At 36.5% G+C, this 19,738-nt stretch overlaps 1 long non-coding RNA gene across 1 annotated transcript; it reads left to right on the top strand.

Moving 5' to 3' along the window:
• Positions 1–1,175: 1,175 nt before the first annotated feature.
• LOC125100380 (uncharacterized) lies at positions 1,176–18,685 on the top strand. The gene is made up of 3 exons (XR_007127522.1): positions 1,176–1,418; positions 10,086–10,090; positions 18,644–18,685. It is a non-coding gene; the product is annotated as an uncharacterized LOC125100380 (long non-coding RNA).
• Positions 18,686–19,738: the final 1,053 nt, after the last annotated feature.

Raw genomic sequence — 19,738 nt, 5'->3', positions numbered from 1 at the left:
CCTTATATATTCTTAACTGAATTCCAAATTAAATTCATTTCCTTGGTTTTTGCCTAATGTCTTCTTTCTGTTCCAGGATTTCATCATAATACCACATTACATTTAGTTGTCATGTTTCCTTAGGCTCCTCTTGGCTGTAAGAGCTTCTCAGACTTAACTTGTTTTTGATGATCTTGCTAGTATTTTTTTTTTTTTACATTTTATTTTATTTATTTGAGTATCATTGCCACACAATGTTGCATCAATTTCAGGTATACAAGTGATATGACAAGTTTATATATTATGCTATGTTCATCACAAGTATAGCTAAGCATCTGTCCCCATATATTTCTGTTATAATATCATTTACTGTATTCCTTATGTACTGATTTTTATTCCCACGACTTACTCATTCCATAACTAGAAGTCTGTATCTCCCTCTCCCCTGCTCCCATTTTCCCTAACCCCTTACCTACCTTACCTCTGGCAACCATCAGTTTGTTCTCTGTATTTAACATTCTGATTTTGCTGTTTGTTTTTTCATTTTTTTAGGTACCATTTATGAGTGGAATCATATGGTATTTGTCTTTGTCAGTTTGACTTATTGTACTTAGCCTAATACCCTCTAGGTCATCCATGTTGTCCATCCTTTTTAATGGCTGTGTAATACTCCACTGTATAAACTTACTGCATTTCCTATATCCATACATCTATTGATGGACACTTAGGTTACTTCCATGACTTGGCTATTGTAAATAATGCTGCAATAAACATAGGTGTGGATATATCTTTTTGAGTTAGTGTTTTCACTTTCCCTGTGTAAATACCCTATAATGGAATTATTGGATCTTACGGTATTTCTATTTTTTTTTAAGATTTTATTTATTTATTTGACAGACAGAGATCACAAATAGGCAGAGAAAGAGAGAGGAGGAAGCAGGCTCTCTGCTCAGCAGAGAGCCCGATGTGGGGCTCAATCCCAGGATTCTGGGATCGTGACCTGAGCTGAAGGCAGAGGCTTTAACCCACTGAGCCGTCCAGGCGCCCCTGGTATTTCTATTTTTGATTGTTTTTGAGGCACCTCCACACATTCCCACCAACAGCACATGAGGCTTCCCTTTTTCTTCACATCCTTGCCAACACTTATTGTTTCTTGTCTCCTTGATTTTAGCCAGTCTAATAGGGTGAAGTGATATCTTATTGTGGTTTTGTTTTGCATTTCCCTGAGATGATTAGTGATGTTGAACATCTTTTCATAAGTCATTTGGCCATCTGCATGTCTTCTTTGGAAAAATTACTATTCAGGTCCTCCACCCATTTTGTAATTAGATTGTTTTTTTTGTTGTTGAGTTGTGTAAGTTCTTTATATATTTTGGATATTAACCTCTTCTTGAATACATCATTTGTAAACATATTCTCCCATTCAGTAGGTTGTCTTTGTTCTCTTGGTTCCTTTGCTGTGCAAAAACCTTTTATTTTGATATAGTCCCAATAGTGTAGTTTTGCTTTTGTTTTCCTTGCCTTAGGAGGCATACCTAAAAAGAATATTGCTGTGGCTGATCTCAGGTAAATTACTACCTGTGTTCCCTTCTAGGATTTTTATGATTTTAGGTCTTACATTGAGATTTTTAATCCATTTGGATTTTATTTTTGTGTATGGTGTTAGAAAGTAGTCCTATTTCATTCTTTTACATGCAGTTGTTCAGTTTTCCCAGCACTATTTGTTGAAAAGACTTTTTGCACCTGTGTATTCTTGTCTCCTTTGTCATAGTCTAATTGACCATACAAATGTGGGTTTATTTTTGAGTCTGTTTTCCTATCCATTGATTTGTGTGTCTATTTTTGCCAATACCATACTGTTTTGATTACTATGGCGTTATAGTATATCTTGAAATCTGAAACTGTAATACCTCTAGCATTGTTCTTTCTTAGCATTGCTTTGGCTATTTGGGTTCTTCTATCAATCCATACAAATTTTAGTATTATTTGTTCTAGCTTTGTGAAAAATGCTGTTGGTATTTTGATAGGAATTGCATTGGATAATATGGACATTTAGACAATATTCTTCCAATCCATGAGCATGACATATCTTTCCATTTGTTTGTATCATATTCATTTTTTTTTATCAGTGTTTTATGGTTTTCAGAATACGGGTCTTTCATCTCCTTGGTTAAGCTTATTCCTAAGTATTTCATTCTTTTTCTTTTTCTTTTTTTTTTTTTTTAAAGATTTTATTTATTTATTTGACAAAGCAAGAGCACAAGCAGGGGGAGTTGCAGGGAGAAGGGAGAGGGAGAAGAAGTTTCCCTATAGAGCAGGGACAGCCAATGCAGGACTCAGTTCCAGGACCCCGGGATCATGACCTGAGCCAAAGGCAGTCACTTAATCAACTGAGCCACCCAGGTGCCCTAGGTATTTCAGTCTTTTTGGTGAAATTGTTAATGGTATTTTTTTCAATTTCTCTTTCTGTTACTTCTTTGTTAGTGTATAAAACCTTACTGATTTCTGGGTATTAATCCTGTATTCTGCCACTTTATTGAATTCATTTATTAAAGTTTTTTGGTGTAGTCTTTAGGATTTTCTATGTATACTATCAGGTCATCTGCATATAGTGACAGTTTAACTACTTTTTTACCAATATAAATGGCTCTTAGTTCTTTTTCTTGTCTGATTGCTGTGGCTAGGACTTCTAGTACTATGTTGAAAAAAAGTGTGAGAGTAGACAGCCTTGTGTAGTTCTTGACCTTAGAGGGAAAGCTCTCATTTTTTCCACCATTGAAGATGATGTTACTTGTGGATTTTTATATATGATATTTATTATGTTGAGTTATGTTCCCTCTAACCCCATTTTGTTGAGAGTTTTTATCATGAGTGAATGCTGAATCTTGTCAATTCCTTTTTCTGCATCTATTAAAATGATCATATAAATTTTATCTTTTGTTGATGTGGTGTATGAAGTTGATTGATATGCAAATTATTATATTATCCTTGCATCCCAGGAAAAAATCCTACCTGATTGTAGTGAATGATCTTTTTCATGTATTGTATGTGGTTTGCTAATATTTTGTTGAGGATTTTTGCATCTGTGTTTGATGACCTTGATTGTTTTGAGGAATACTGTTCATGCATTTTGTAGAATGTTTTTCAGGTTGGATTGTGATTTTTCTCGTGTTTCAGCTGGTGTTATGGGTCATCATATCCTATTGAGAATACATATCAACATGAGTTCTCCCTGTTGATGTTAACCTTGATTGCCTGCCTCAGATAGTATTTGCGAGGTTTCTCCATTATGAAGTTATTTTCCACCCCCTCCATACTTGACTCTTTGGAAGGAAGTCACTGTGAGTAATCTATATTTTGGCCATAGGCAATTGTGCTTTACCTCCCGGAGGGGTAGTATCTTCATAAATTCTTTGGAGTGTTCCTACATGAATGGTTTTTCTATTTCTTCTCATCTATTTATTTATTCAATCAGTTTATATTTATATCAGTTTATAGATATTTAATACTTTGGGTTATAATCTAACACAACTTTATTATTGGTTACTTTAATTGTTCCAGCTTTGGTCTTGGAGAGCTCTTGCAAATGGCTGCTGTGCCATTTGACATACCCTCCCAATTTGTTTATTAAAAAATTTTTTGTACGAGATATTCCATACTCATCTTGTATACTTACTGCCTGGTGCTACTCTCAGATATTTCTTCAAGGAGTTTTCCTTCCTTTTATAGGGAATAGTATTAGAAATCAAGATCTGCGGGGCGCCTGGGTGGTTCCATGGGTTAAAGCCTCTGCCTTCTGCTTGGGTCATGATCCCAGGGTCCTGGGATCAAGCCCCGCATCAGACTCTCTGCTCAGCGGGGAGTTTGCTTCCCCCTCTCTCTCTCTGCCTGCCTCTCTGCCTACTTGTGATTTCTGTCTGTCAAATAAACAAATAAAAAATCTTAAAAAAAAATCAAGATCTGGGCTTTGGGTGTGCTCTCTGCTACTGTATTGTTCCTTTCTGGTCTTCACAGCTGACAGAACAAGGAACTATATGTGTATATACTAAGTTGTGCATATGTACTTGTCTGTATAAATATTTCAATACATTTCCACCTGTATCTGTATAAGCTAAGCATGAGTTTATGCTGTTATCTCCAACTTTAAACCATTGCCATATTAATCATTCTAGTCTTACCCCATGCTTGTGTGTTATCTCCCACTCCAATATTTACAAACATGCTTCCACCATCTCTTATCCATTTACTTTGTTTATTCCAAGGCACATGTATAGATGTTTAGAATTGTTAATCTAAAGTCTAGGAAAAGCAACTTTATCAGAGTACACTGCTTACGTAAAATTCCTTTTGCCATTTCTCTTGTCACCGCTGCATTCCATATTTGAATTTTTTTTAAAGGTATAAATGATATATAAAACTATATTAGTTCCAGGTGTATAACAATGATTTGATATTTGTATATATTGTCAAATAGTCACCACAGTAAGTCTAATTAATATCTGTTAATTAGTTAAAAAATTATTTTTCTTGTGGATTCTTGAGGATTTCTAATATCTACTCTTCTAGCAACTTTCATATATATAATACAGTATCATTGATTTTGGTTACTATGCTCTATATTATATCCCCATGACTCACTTGTTTTATTTTTGGAATGTTTTACCTTTTGACCTCCTTCATACATTTTGCTATGTATGCCACCTGCTTATGGTCATCAATCTGTCCTCTGCATTATTTATGAGCTTGGTTTTTATTTCTGTTTTGTTTTGTTTTTAATTCCATGTGTAAGAGATCATATGGTATTTATCCTTTCCTGTCTGGCTTACTTCACTTTGCATAATGCTCTCAAGATCCATTATGTTGTTGTAAATGGCAAGATTTCAATCTTTTTTATGGTGAATGATATTCCATTTTGTACATGTACAACATTTCTTTATCCATTCATCTATCAATGGACATTTGAACTGTTTCCATATCTTGACTATTATAAATAATGCTGATATAAACATAGGTATGTACACATCTTTTCAAATTAGTTTTGTTGTTGCTGTTCCTGTTTTCTTCAAATAAACACCTGGTAATGGGATTGCTGGATCATATGGTAGTTCATTTTTAATTTTTTGAGGAAACTCCATACTGTTTTCTATAGTGAATACAATTTACATTCCAGCCAAGAGTGCACAAAGGTCCCTTTTCCTCCACATCCTTGCCAGTATTTGTTATTTCATCTTTTGATAATTGTCCTTCTAATGAGTGTGAGGAGATACCTCATTGTGGTTTTGTTTTGTACTTCCCCTATTGATTAGTAATGTTGAACACCTCTTCATATATCTATTGACTATTTGTATTTCTTCTTTGGAAAAATGTCTATTCAAGTCCTTTCCCCATTTTTTAATTGTATTTTTTCCTTTTTATTGCTGTTGAGATTTGAGTTCCTTGTATATTTGAATATTAACCCCTTATCAAAATACTTGATTTGCAAATGTTTTCCTATTCCATTTTTTGCCTCTTCATTTTGCTAATGGTTCCTTTTGCTATGGAGAAGCTTTTTAATTTGACATAGTCCTACATGCTGATTTTTGCTTTGTTGCTTGTGTTTTTGTTTATTTTAATTAAGTAGGCTTCCTGCCATTATGAAACCCAATGTGGAGCCTGAACTCATGACCCTGAGACTAAGACCTGGCTGAGATCAAGAGGCAGATTTTTTTAAAAAAATTACTTTTATTAACATATAAGTATTATTTGCCCTAGGGGTACGGGTCTGTGAATCATTAGGCTTACACATTTCGCAGCACTCACTGTAGAACATACCCTCTTCAATGTACATAACCCAACGATCCTATCCCTACCTGCAACCCCTTAGCAACCCTCAGTTTGTTTTGTGAGACTAAGAGACTCCTAGGGTCTGTCTTCCTCCTGATCCCATCTTGTTTCATCTTTTCCATCCTTACCCCCATAACCCCCCACCCTGCCTCTCAAATTCCTCATATCAGAGAGATCATATGGTAATTGTCTTTCTCTGATTGACTTATTTTGCTCAGCATAATATCCTCTAGTTCCATCCATGTCGTTGCAAATGGCAAGATTTTTTTTTGATTACTGCATAGTATTCCATTGTGTGTGAGTGTGTGTGTGTGTGTGTGTGTGTGTGTGTGTGTGCATCACATCTTCTTTATCCATTCATCTGTTGATGGACATCTAGGCTCTTAGGTTCTTTCCATAGTTTGGCTATTGTGGACATTGCTGCTATAAACATTCAGGTGCACGTCCCCCTTCAGATCACCACATTTGTATCTTTAGGGTAAATACCCAGTAGTGTGATTGCTTCATCATAGGGTAGCTCTATTTTCAACTTTTTGAGGAACCTCCGTGATGTTTTCCAAGAGTCGCTGCACCAGCTTGCATTCCCATCAACAGTGTAGGAGGGCTCCCCTTTCTCCGCATCCTCGCCAACATCTGTCGTTTCCTGACTTGTACATTTTAGCCATTCTGACTGGTGTGAGGTGGTATCTCATTGTGGTTTTGGTTTGTATTTCCCTGATGCCGAGAGATATGGAGCACATTTTCATGTGTCTGTTGGCCATCTAGATGTCTTCTTTGCAGAAAGGTCTGTTCCTGTCTTCTGCCTATTCCTTGATTGGATTATTTGTTTTTTGGGTGTTGAGTTTGATAAATTCTTCATAGATTTTGGATACTAGCCCTTTATCTGATCTGTTTGACGGTTTCCTTTGCTGTGCAAAAGCTTTTGACCTTTTTCTTGTGTATGTTTATTCATTTTTTAAAATTACATTAAATTTTTTTGTGTCTGTGTTCTGAAATTAATTTTTTTGCACCTTACCCAGTGCTCCATACAATACATGCCCTCCATAATACCCATCACCAGGCTCACCCAACCCCCAGCCTCCCACCCCTCCAAAACCCTCAGTTTGTTTCTCAGAGTCCACAGTCTTTCATAGTTTGTCTCCCTCTCCAATTTCCCCCACTCACTTCTCCTCCCCATCTCCCAATGTCCTCCATGTTATTACATATGCTCCACAAGTAAGTGAAACTATATGATAATTGACTTCCTCTGCTTGACTTATTTCACTCAGCATAATCTCTTCCAGTCCCATCCATGTTGATATAAAAGTTGGGTATTCATCCTTTCTGATAGAGGCATAAAACTCCATTGTATATATGGACCATATCTTCTTTATCCATTCATCTGTTTTTGGCTCTTCCACAGTTTGGCGACTGTGGCCATTGCTGCTATGAACATTGGGGTACAGATGGCCCTTCTTTTCGCTTATCTTTGGGGTAAATACCCAGTAGTGCAATTGTAAGGTCATAGGGTAGCTTGATTTTTAATTTCTTAAGGAATCTCCACACTGTTTTCCAAAGTGGCTGCACCAACTTGCATTCCCACAGTGTAAGAGAGTTCCCCTTTCTCCACATCTTTTCCAATACTTGTTTACTGTCTTATTGATTTTGGCCATTCTAAACTGGTGTAAGATGGTATCTCAATGTGGTTTTGATTTGAATCTCCCTGATGGCTAATGATGATGAACATTTTTTCATGTGTCTGTTAGTCATTTGTATGTCTTCTTTGGAGAATTGTCTGTTCATCTCTTCTGCCCATTTTTTGAGGTGTTTATCTGTTTTGTGTGTGTTGAGTTCTAGGAGTTCTTTATAGATCTTAGCTATCAGCCCTTTGTCTGTAGTGTCATTTGCAAATACCTTGTTCCATTCCGTGAGTTGCCTCTTTGTTTTGTTGACTGTTTCCTTTGTTGTGCAGAAACTTTTGATCTTGATGAAGTCCCAATAGTTCATTTTTGCCCTTGCTTCCCTTGCCTTTGGCGATGTTTCTAGGAAGAAGTTGCTGCGGCTAAGGTCAGAGAGGTTGCTGCTGTGTTCTCCTCAAGGATTTTGATGGATTCTTGTCTCACATTGAGATCTTTCATCCATTTTGAGTCTATTTTTGTTTGTGGTATAAGGAAATGGTCCTTTTCTGCATGTGACTATTCAATTTCCCCAACACCATTTGTTGAAGAGGCTGTCTTTTTTTTCCATTTGACATTCTTTCCTGCTTTATCGAAGATTAGTTGACCATAGAGTTGAGGGTCCATTTCTGGGCTCTCTATTCTGTTCCATTGATCTATGTGTCTGTTTATGTGCCAGTACCATATTGTCTTGATGATGACAGCTTTATAATAGAGCTTAAAGTCTGGAATTGTGATGCCACCAAGGCTGACTTTCTTTTTCAACATTCCTCTAGTTATTTAGGGTCTTTTTTTGGGTCTATATAAATTTTAGGATTATTTATTTCTTTGAAGAAAATTGATGGTATTTTGATAGGGATTACATTAAATGTGTAGATTGCTTTAGGTAGCATAGACATTTTCACAATATTTGTTCTTCTAATCCATAAGCATGGAACATTTTTCCATTTCCTTGTGTCTTCCTCAATTTCTTTCATGAGTACTTTATGGTTCTCTGAGTACAGTTCTTTGCCTCTTTGGTTAGGTTTATTCCTAGATAGCTTATGGTTTTGATGCAATTATAAGTGGGATCAACTCCTTGATTTCTCTTTATTCTGTCTTGCTGTTGGTATATAGAAATGCAACTGATTTCTGAGCATTGGTTTTATAACTTGACACTTTACTGGATTCCTGTATGAGTTCTAGCAGTTTTGGAGTGGACTCTTTTGAGTTTTCCATATAAAGTATCATAACATTTGCAAAAGTGTGAAAGTTTGATTTCTTCTTTGCTGATTTGGATGCCTTTTATTTCTTTTTGTTGTCTGATTGCTGAGGCTAGGACTTCTAGTCCTAGGACTAGGACATAGTACTAGCACCTAGGACTTCTAGTACTATGTTGAATAGCAGTGGTGATCATGAACATCCCTGCCATGTTCCTGACCTTAGGGGAAAAGCTCTCAGTTTTTCTCCATTGAGAATGATATTCGCTGTGGGTTTTTCATAGATGGCTTTGATGGTATGTCCCCACTGTCCTTACACTGTGAAGAGTTTTGATCAAGAAAGGATGCTGTACTTTGTCAAATGCTTTTCAGCATCTATTTAGAGCATCATATGGTTCTTGTTCTTTCTTTTATTAATGTATTGTATCACATTGAATGTTTTCCAGATGTTGAACCAGCCTTGCACCCCAAGAATAAATCCCCCTTGGTCTTGGTGAATAATCCTTTTAGTGTACTGTTGGATCCTGTTGGCTAGTATTTTGGTGAGAACTTTTGCATCTTTGTTCATCAAGGATACTGGTCTGTAATTCTCCTGTAATCCCCTGGTTTTGGGAGCAAGGTAATGCTGGCTTCATGAAATGAGTTTGGAAGGGGTGCCTGGGTGGGTCAGCAGGTTAAAGACGCTGCCTTCAGCTCAGGTCATGATCCCAGGGTCGTGGGATCGAGTCCTGCTTTGGGCTCTTTGCTCAGTGGGGAGCCTGCTTCCTCTTCTCTCTCTGTCTGCTTCTCTGTCTACTTGTGATCTCTGTCAAATAAATAAATAAAAATCTTTAAAAAAATGAGTTGGGAAGTTTTCCTTCCATTTCTATTTTTTTGGAAGAGTTTCAGGTGAATAGGTATTAATTCTTCTTTATATGTTTGGTAGAATTGCCCTGGGAAGCCATCTGGCCCTGGGCTCTTGTTTTTTGGGAGATTTTTTTTTTTTAAAGATTTTACTTATTGATTGACAGAGATCACAAGTAGGCAGAGAGGCAGGCAGAGAGAAAGGGGAAGCAGGCTCCCTGTTGAGCAGAGAGCCCCATGCAGGGCTTGATCCCAGGACCCTGAGATCATGACTTGAGCCAAAGGCAGAGGCAGAGGCTTAACTCACTGAGCCACCCAGGCGATTTTTTTTTTTTTTTAATTTATTTGATAGACATGTAGGCAGAGAGGCATGCAGAGAGAGAGAGGAAGGGAAGCGGCTCCCCGCTGAGCAGAGAGCCTGATGTGGGGCTCGATCCCAGAACCCTGGGATCATGACCTGAGCCAAAGGTAGAGGCTTTAACCCACTGAGCTACCCAGGCGCCCCACCCAGGTGATTTTTGATGACTGCTTCAATCTCCTTACTGGTTATTGGTCTGTTCAGGTTTTGTATTTCTTCCTGGTTCAGTTTTGGTAGTTTATACATTTTTAGGAATGCCTCCATTTCTTCCAGATTGTCAAATTTGCTGGTGTATATTTGCTCATTATATGATCTTCTTATAATTGTTTGTATTTCTTCGGTGTTGGTTGTGATCTTTTTTCTTTCATTCATGATTTTATTAATTTGAGTCCTTTCTCTTTTCTTTTTGATAAAGTCTGGCCAAGGGTTTATCAATGCCATTAATTCTTTCAAAGAGCAAGCTCCTAGTTTTATTGATCTGTTCTACTGTTATTTTGTTTTTTATTTCATTGATTTCTGCTCTGATCTTTATGATTTCTCTTCTCCTGCTAGGTTTAGCCTTTCTTTGTTGTTCTTTCTCCAGCTCCTCTATGTGTAGGATTAGGTTGTGCACTTGAGACCTTTCTTGTTTCTTGAGAAAGGCTTGTATCGCTATATACTTTCCTTTCAGGACCATCTTTCCTGTGTTCGAAAGATTTGAACAGTTGTGATTTCATTTTCACTTGTTTCCATGAATTTTTTTCACTTCTTTCTTATTTTCCTGGTTGACCCATTCATTCTTTAGTAGGATGCTCTTTAGCCTCCATGTATTTGGGTTCTTTTCAACTTTCCTCTTGTGGTTGAGTTCTAGCTTCAGAGCATTGTGGTCTGAAAATCTGCAGGGAATCATCCCAGTCTTTTGGTACTGGTTGACACCTGATTTGTGACCCAGGATGGGATCTATTCTAGAGAATGTTCCATGTGCACTAGAGAAGAATGTATTCTCTTGCTTTGGGGTGGAATGTTGTGAATATATCTGTGATGTCCATCTGGTCCCATGTGTCATTTATTTTATTTATTTTATTTTTTTAAAGATTTTATTTATTTATTTGACAGAGAGAGATCACAAGCAGGCAGAGAGGCAGGCAGAGAGAGAGGAGGAAGCAGGCTCCCCGCTGAGCAGAGAGCCTGATGCGGGGCTCGATCCCAGGACGCTGGGATCATGACCTGAGCCAAAGGCAGCGGCTTAACCCACTGAGCCACCCAGGCGCCCCCCCATGTGTCATTTAAAGCTTTATTTCCTTCTTATCTTTTGCTTAGATGATAAGTCCATTTCAGTGAGTGGGGTGTTAAAGTCCCCTACAATTATTATATTATTGTCAATATGTTTCTTTGATCTTGTTATTAATCAGTTTATATAATTGGCTGCTTCCATGTTAGGGGTATAGATATTTAAAATTGTTAGATCTTCTTGTTGGAGAGACCCTTTAAGTATGATATAGTGTCTATCCTCATCTCTTATTGTAGTCTTTGGCTTAAAATCTAATTTACTTGATATAAGGATTGCTACTCCAGCTTTGTTTTGATGTCCATTAGCATGGTCAATTGTTTTCCACCCCCTCACTTTAAATCTGGAGGTGTCTTTGGGTCTAAAATGAGTTTCTTGCCAACAGCATTTCAATGGGTCTTGTTTTTTTATCCATTCTGCTAGCCTGTACATTTTGATTGGGGCATTAGCCCATTTACATTCAGAGTAACTATTGATAGATATGAATTTAGTGCCATTGTATTGCTTGTAACATGACTGTTATTGTATATTGTCTCTGTTCTTTTCTGGTCTGTTCCTTTTAGTTTTTCTTTTTGCTTAAAGGACCCCTTTCAATATTTCCTGGAGGGCTGGTTTGGTGTTTGCACATTCTTGCAGTTTTTGTTTGTCCTAGAAGCTTTTTTCTTTCCTTCCATTTTCAATGACAGCTTAGTTGGATATAGTATTCCTGGCTGCATCCTTCTGTCATTTAGTACTTTGAATATATTATGCCAGTCCTTTCTGGCCTGCCAGGTCTCTGTGGATAGGTGTGCTGCCAATCTAATATTTCTGCCAATGTATGTTACAGGACTCTTGTCCCAAGCTGCTTTCAGGATTTTCTCTTTGTCAGTGAGACTTGTAAGTTTTACTATTAGATGTTGGGGTGTGGACCTATTTTTATTGATTTTGAGGGGGGGTTCTCTTGGCCTCCTAGATTTTGATGTTTGTTCCTTTTCCCATATTAGGTAAATTCTCTATTATATTTTGCTCCAATATACCTTCTGCCCCCCCCTTCTTCTGTTGGGATCCCAATTATTCTAATATTGTTTCATCTTATGGTATCACTTATCTCTCAAGTTCTCCCTTCGTGGTTCAGTAGTTGTTTGTTTCTCTTGCTCAGCTTCTATCTTCTCCATCATTTGGTCTTCTATATCACTAATTTTCTCTTCTGCCTCATGTATCCTAGCAATAAGAGCCTCCACTTTTTATTCCACCTCAGTAATAGGTTTTTTTTTATTTCAACTTGGTTAGATTTTAGTTCTTTTATTTCTCCAGACCAGGGTCTCTAATATCTTCCATGTCTTTTTTGAGGCCAGCTAGCATCTTGAGAATCATCATTCTGAACTCTAGTTCTGACATATTATCAATGTCCATATAGATTAGGTCCCTAGCCATCAGTACTGCCTCTTGTTCTTTTTTTTTTGTGGTGAGTTTTTCCACCTTGTCATTTTATCCAGATAAGAATATATGAATGAGAGAGTAAAAAACTAAAAGGGTGGCAAAGACCTCAGAAAAATATTAGCTACCCAAATCAGAAGAGACCCAAAGCCTGGGAAAAAATAGGGGAAAAAAATGGGGAATAAAGGGGGGTTAAAAAAAATATATATATATATATATATGACTAGTGAATAGAACAGAGCTACCCATTTGATTTTGGGTGTATTTTGGTCTCTTAGAAGAAACTACCTTCCAAAATTTTACAGAAAGAAATATTACATATATAAGAAGTAAGGGTGAATATGATGAAGGGATGGAATATGACTGTAAAGATGAAAATTAAAGATTCTTAAAAAGGAATTGATAAATTGATTGGAAAAAGAAAAAGAAAAGAGGAGAAAGTGATCAGGCTGGAGCCAGATATAGGGTCTATTTTGATCTATTAGAAGAAATGAAATCCAAAATTTTAAAGAAAAAAAAACCTGTATTATACAAAAAATAAGGTTAATTACAATGAAGGGATAGAATAGGAGTATAACAATGAGGATTTAAAACCAGTTTGTAGAAAACATATTGATAAGATAAAAATAGTTAAAAATGTTAAAAGAGGAGAGAGGAGAAATTTAAAAAATAGAATTAAAAAAAGATAAAATTAAAAAAAATTTAACTTTGCAAGACCAAAAGATCATGGGGGAACTGCCATGAATTTTATGCATTGCTTTCTCTTAGCTCTGGAGTTCTGCAGTTCTCGTTGATTGGTGAATTTGGTCTTGGCTGGATGTTCTTGCTCATCTTCTCAGAGAGGGGCCTGTTGCAGTAAATTTTCAAATGTCTTTGCCAGAGATGGAATTGCACCACCCTTGCCAGGGACCGGGCTAAGTAATCTGCTTGGGTTCACTCTTGGTGGCTTTTGTTCCCTGGATGCTTTCTGTAGAGCTTGGAAGGACAGGAATGAAAATGGCAGCCTCTCAATCTCTGGCCCAGAGGAGCTGAGAGCTCAGGACCCCCCTCCTCAGTGCACCCTCAGAGAAAACTAGTCAATCCTTCCCATCTCCCGTCTCTGGCCACGCTATGTGCTCACGTAGCCTGTGACTGAGCATTTCTATCTCTGGTGCACAGCCCCATTTGGAGTCTCCAAACCTAGCAGATTCCTACAGTGTGCTCCTGTACCACTCCTCCTGGAGGAGGAAGGTGGGTTCTCTCTGGATCTGCCACTTGTGTGGTCCCTGCTCGAAGAGCAATGGTTCACCTGTGCCTTGGGTCACAGTTTAAGGTAACGTCAAGCTGAGAGCCCCCACCTCTGCTATGTCTCCGTAGCTGGCTTCCCTGCTCCAATACCTCCCAGCTCTACCACACTCAGATACCCCTGGTCTTTCTGTGTCCCTGAGGGTCCTAATACCACACTGTCCCCATGAGGGCTCCACCCCTGCTTAGCTTCTGGAACAACATCCCTCAGTGGAGCAGACTTCTAAAAGTTCTGTTTTTGTGCTCTGCTGCTGCACCACTTGCTAGGAACCTGCCGCCCTGCAGTTTATCTTCCCATTGGTTTGAATTCACTTCTCCACATGTCTTACCTTCCCAGAAGTGGTTGATTTTCTGTTCCTAGATTGCTTCTCCTCTTCTGTCTCCTGTTGAGTTTGTAGGTGTTCAGAATGGTTTGATAACTATCTAGTGGAACTCCTGGGTCCTAATGCTATTTCAGTCTCCTACTCCTTCACCATCTTGCTTCCTTTCCAAGAGTCAGAGGTTTAACCAACTGAGCCATCCAGGCATCCTATGTTCTTTTGGTGTTCTATCCAAATAATAATTGCCAAGACCAGTGTCAAGGAGCTTTCTCCCTTAATATGTTCTTATAGATGTCTTATGTGTTCAGATCTTACATTTAAGTTTTAATCCATTTTGTTTTTGTGAGTGATATAAGATAGGGGTCTCATTTCTTTCTCCTGTGTGTGACTATTCAGTTTTGTTTTCTTAACATCATTTATTGAAGACACTATCCTTTCTCTCTTGAGTATTCTTGGCCCCCTGTCAAATATTAGTTGATCTTATATGCAAAACTTCATTTCTGAGTTCTTGGTTCTGTTCTGTTGGTTTGCATTTTTATTTTTATGCCCGTATCCTACTCTTTTGATTACTATAGCTTTTAATACAATTCAAAACTAGAAAGCTTGCCTCCAGGTTTGTTCTTTCTTAGAATTGCTTTGGTTATTTGGAGTCTTTCATGGTTATACACAAATTTTAGGATTTTTTTAATATCTACAAAAATGCTGTTGGAATTCTGAAAGGGATTGCATTGAATCTGCAGATTGTATTGGGTAGTATGGACATTTTAACAGTATCATCTCTTCTTATCCAAGAACATAGGGTATTTTTCCATTTATTTGTGGCTTTCTTTCATCAGTGTCTTACCACAGTTTTCAACACACAAATCTTTCACTTTCTTGGTTAAATTTATTTCCAAGTATTTCATTTATTTTATTGTAAATGAGATTTTTAAAAATTTTCTTTTCATGTAGTTCATTGTTAGTGTATAGAAATGCAATTGATTTTTGTATATTGATTTTTTGTATCCTAAAATTTTGCTGAATTTGTTTATTAATCTAACAGTTTTTTGGTGGATTCTTTAGGATTTTCTTGTACAAGATCATGTCATCAGCAAACAGACAATTTTACTTTTTCCTCTCTGATTGTGATCCCTTTTAATTGTTTCTTCCTTCCTTCTTTACTTCCTTTGTTTCTTTATTTTTTTTGGACTAATTGCTGTGGCTAGGGGTGTTGAGAGTGGGCACTATTGTATTGATCTTAAAGGAAAATCCTTCAACTTTTCTTTGTTAAGTATGTTAGCCATGGGCTTGTCATATATGATGTTTATTATGTTGAAGTCTAATCATTCTATACCCAATTTGTTGAGAATTTCTATCATGAAGGAATGTTTTATTTTGTCAGATGCTTTTTCTTTATTTTCTGGGTTGATCACATGATTTTTGTCTTCTATTTTATTAAAGTGATGTATCAAATTTATTAATTTGCATATGTTGATCCATTCTTGCATCTCAGGCATACATCTCTCTTAATCATGGTGCAAGATCCTTTTAATATCAGTTACCTAAGTTTTGTTAAATTTTTGCATCCATATTCATCAAGGATATTGGCCTGTATTTTTCTATTGTAGTACTGTTATCTGGTTTTGGTATCTAGTAATACTAGCCTCATAGAAAGAGTATGGGAGTGTTCCCTAATCTTTAGTTTTTTTGGAAGTGTTTGAGAAGAATTGACATTAACACTTCTTTAAATGTTTGATGGATGTCATCAAGGAAACCATCTCATCCTGGGATTTTCATTGTTGGGAGGTTTTTGATTACTGATAGAATCTCTTTAATAGTAACTGGTCTGTTCAGAGTTTCTGTTTCTTTATGATTCCAACTTGGTATGTTGTGTTTCTAAATACTCATTTTTTACTAGGTTGTACAATTTGTTGATACAGCTGTTCATATATGTCTCTTATAATCCTTGGTATTTGTGTGATATCAATTGTAATTCCACCTTTTCATTATAATTTTATTTGTATCTTCTTTTCTTCCATAGTAAGTCTAGACAAAGGTTTGTCAGTTTTGTTTATATTTTTAAGAAACCAGCTCTTAGTTTTGTTGATCTTTTCTATTGTTCTTCTGTTCTCTGTTTCATTTGATTTTGTTCTTTTTTGTTGTTGTTGTTGTTCTGTTTCTCCTTTTGTAACACTGGACTTAGATTGTTGTTTTTTGTTTCTTTAGGTATAACTTTAGATTGCTTGAGAGCCTTTTTCTTCTTAATACTGGTATTTATTGCTATAAGCTTAGCTTGTATCACAGCTTTTTCTGTGTCCCATAGGTTTTGGTATATTGTGTTTCCATTTTAATTTGTTTCAAGATATTTAACGGTGTGGATGGAAGTATAGAGTATTATGCTAAGTGAAATAAATCAATCAGAGAAGACAATTATTATATGATTTCTCTGCTATGAGGCATTTGAGAGGCAGGGCAGGGGGTAAGGGGGTGGAGGGAGGGATAAAATGAAACAAGATGGGACTGGGGAAGGAAAAAAACCATTAAAGACTCTTAAACTCAAGAAACAAACTGAGGGTTGCTGGAGGGGAGAGGGGTGGAAAGGAAGGGGTAGCTGGATTATGGACATTGAGGGGGGTATGTGCTATGGTGAGTGCTGTGAATTGTGTAAGACTGATGATTCACAGACCTGTACCCCGAAGCAAATAATACATTATATGTTAATTTAAAAAAAAGATATTTCAAAAAATTTTCTTCTGATTTCTTTTGTGATCTCTTGGTTGTTAAGTAGGCTGTTGTTTAATTTAATTTCCACATATTTGTGAACTTTTCAGTTTTCCTCCTGCTGTTGATTTCTAGTTTCATTCCATTGTCAGAAAATACATTTAATGTAATTTCAGTCTTTTAAAATTTTCTGAAACTGGGTTTACTAACATATATCTATGCATGTGCATTGAGGAAAGTATGCATTCTACTGCTGTTGGGTGGAATGTTCTGTGTATGTTTTTCAGGTCTATTTTGTCTGTAGTATAAAGTCCAAATTTCATTAACTTTTCTGGATTATCTACCCACTTACTGAAGTAAGATATTGAAGTCTTTTATCATTACATTGTTGTCTGTTACTCCCTTCAGGTAGACTTAGGTATTCCAACATTGGGTGCATATAATTTGTAATTATCATATCCTCTTAATGAATTGACTACTTTGCTATTATATAATGACCTTCTTTGTCTCTTGTTACCATTTTTGACTTAAAGTTGATGTATTTTTTTGATAAAGTATAGCTATCCTCTTCTTTTTTTGGTTTCTATTTATGTGGGTTATCTTTTTCCATCACTTCACTTTGAGCCTATGTGTGTACTTGAATCTAAAGTGAGTCTCTCATGGACAACATAGTTAGGTCTTGTTTTTTTTTTCCCCATTCAACCATTCTTTTTATTCTTACAATTTTATTTTTTTAACATGATAAGTGTACTCTTTAATTTCCATCCCCTATCTTCCCCACCCCCACCTATCTCCCCAATGAAAACCATTGGTTTGTTTTCTGTAGTTAAGAGACTGTTTTTTGTTTTTTTTTCTCTCTCTTTTCCTTTGTTTCTTTGTTTTGTTTCTTAAATTACACTTATGAGTGAGATCATATGATACCTGTCTTTCTTATTTTACATAGCCTTATACTCTCTAGCTCTATATTGTTGCAAATGGCAAGATTTCATTCTTTTTTATGGCTAAATATTATTCCATTGTGGTATATATTGCATCTTCCTTATCCATTCATCCATCAGTGGATACTTGGGTTGCTTCCATATTTTGGTTACTGTAAATAATGCTGTAGTAATCATAGAGGTGCATATATGCCTTAGAATTAGTGTTTTTTACACTGTAGTGAAAATTCTGGGTCTTAGAATAGTTCTATTTTTAATTTTTGGAGGAACCTCCATTCTGTTTTCCATGATGACTGCACTAATTTGCATTCCTACCAGTAATGCAAAGGTGTTCCTTTTTTTTCTACATCCTTGTCAACAATTGCTCTTTCTTGGGCTGTTGATATTAGCTATGCTGACAGGTGTGAAGTAATATCTCATTGTAGTTTTGATTCATATTTCCCTGATGTTGAGTGGTGATGAGCATCTTTTTATGTGTTCATTGGCCATCTGTATGTCCTTTGGAGTACCATCTGTTCATGTCTCCTGCCCATTTTTATTTTTTAAATTTATTTATTATTTTAAAAAGATTTTATTTATTTGTGAAAGTGGGGGAGAGAGAGGCAGAGGGAGAATCAGGTTTCCCCATGAAGCAGGGAGCCCAATGCAGGACTCAGTCCCAGAACCCTGGGATCATAACCTGAGCTGAAGGCAGATGCTTAACCAACTGAGCCATCCAGGTATGCCTTCTGCCCATTTTTACTTTGATTATTTGCTTTTTGGTTATTGAGTTGTATGACTTCTTTATATATTTTAAATAGTAACCCTTTGGCAGATATGTCATTTGCAAATATTTTCTCCCACTAATGAGGTTGCCTTTAGTTTTGTTAATTGTTTCCTTCACTATGCAGAAACTTTTTATTTTGATATAGTCACTTTAGTTTGTTTTTGCTTTTATCTCCCTTGCCTCAGGAGACATACCTAGAAAAATACTTCTATGACTTATGTCAAAGAGATTATTGCCTATGTTCTCTTCAAGGATTTTTGAGGCATACTTTCAACTTCTTTAATTTGTATTTTTCTTTTGCATTCTTTTTTTTAATTTTTTTATTTTTTTTATTTTTTTTTTATTTTTTCAGCATAACGTATTCATTATTTTTGCACCACACCCAGTGCTCCATGCAATCCGTGCCCTCTACAATACCCACCACCTGGTGCCCCCAACCTCCCACCCCCCACCCCTTCAAAATTCTCAGATCGTTTTTCAGAGTCCATAGTCTCTCATGGTTCACCTCCCCTTCCAATTGCCCTCAACTCCCTTCTCCTCTCCATCTCCCCTTGTCCTCCATGCTATTTGTTATGCTCCACAAATAAGTGAAACCATATGATAATTGACTCTCTCTGGTTGACTTATTTCACTCAGCATAATCTCTTCCAGTCCCGCTCTTCAAGGATTTTTATGGTTTTGGGTCTCTCATTCAGGTCTTGAATCCATTTATTTTTCTGTATGGCAAAACCCAGTTTCATTCTTTTACATGTAGCTGTCCAGTTTTCCCAGTACAATTTGTTGAAGAGACAATCTTTCTCCCATTATATATTCATTCCACCTATGTCAAAGATTAAATGACCATCTAATTGTGGGTTTATTACTGGGTTTTCTGAGCCAGTCTGTTTTTTGATTGGAGAATTTAATCCATTTACTTTTCAAGTAAGTATTGATAAGTAAGACTTACTTTTGCCATATTACTGATTTCTTGTTATTTTATGGTTCCTTTGTTCCTTTCTTCTTCTCTTGCTGTCTTGCTTTGTGAATTAATTTCCCATAGAGTTATACTTTGATTTTTGTTCTCTTCATCTTGTATTTCCTAGAAGTTTGGTTTTTTTCCCCGCTGAGGCTTACTTCAAATATCTTACAGATATAACTGTCTATTACAAACTAGTAACAACTTAACTTCACTTATACATAGAAAGGTTAGA

Source organism: Lutra lutra, chromosome 5, assembly GCF_902655055.1.
Source record: "Lutra lutra chromosome 5, mLutLut1.2, whole genome shotgun sequence".
Lineage (NCBI taxonomy): Eukaryota > Metazoa > Chordata > Mammalia > Carnivora > Mustelidae > Lutra > Lutra lutra.
Note: the sequence above shows the minus strand (reverse complement) of the source record. Positions and strands in the feature narration are given on the sequence as shown.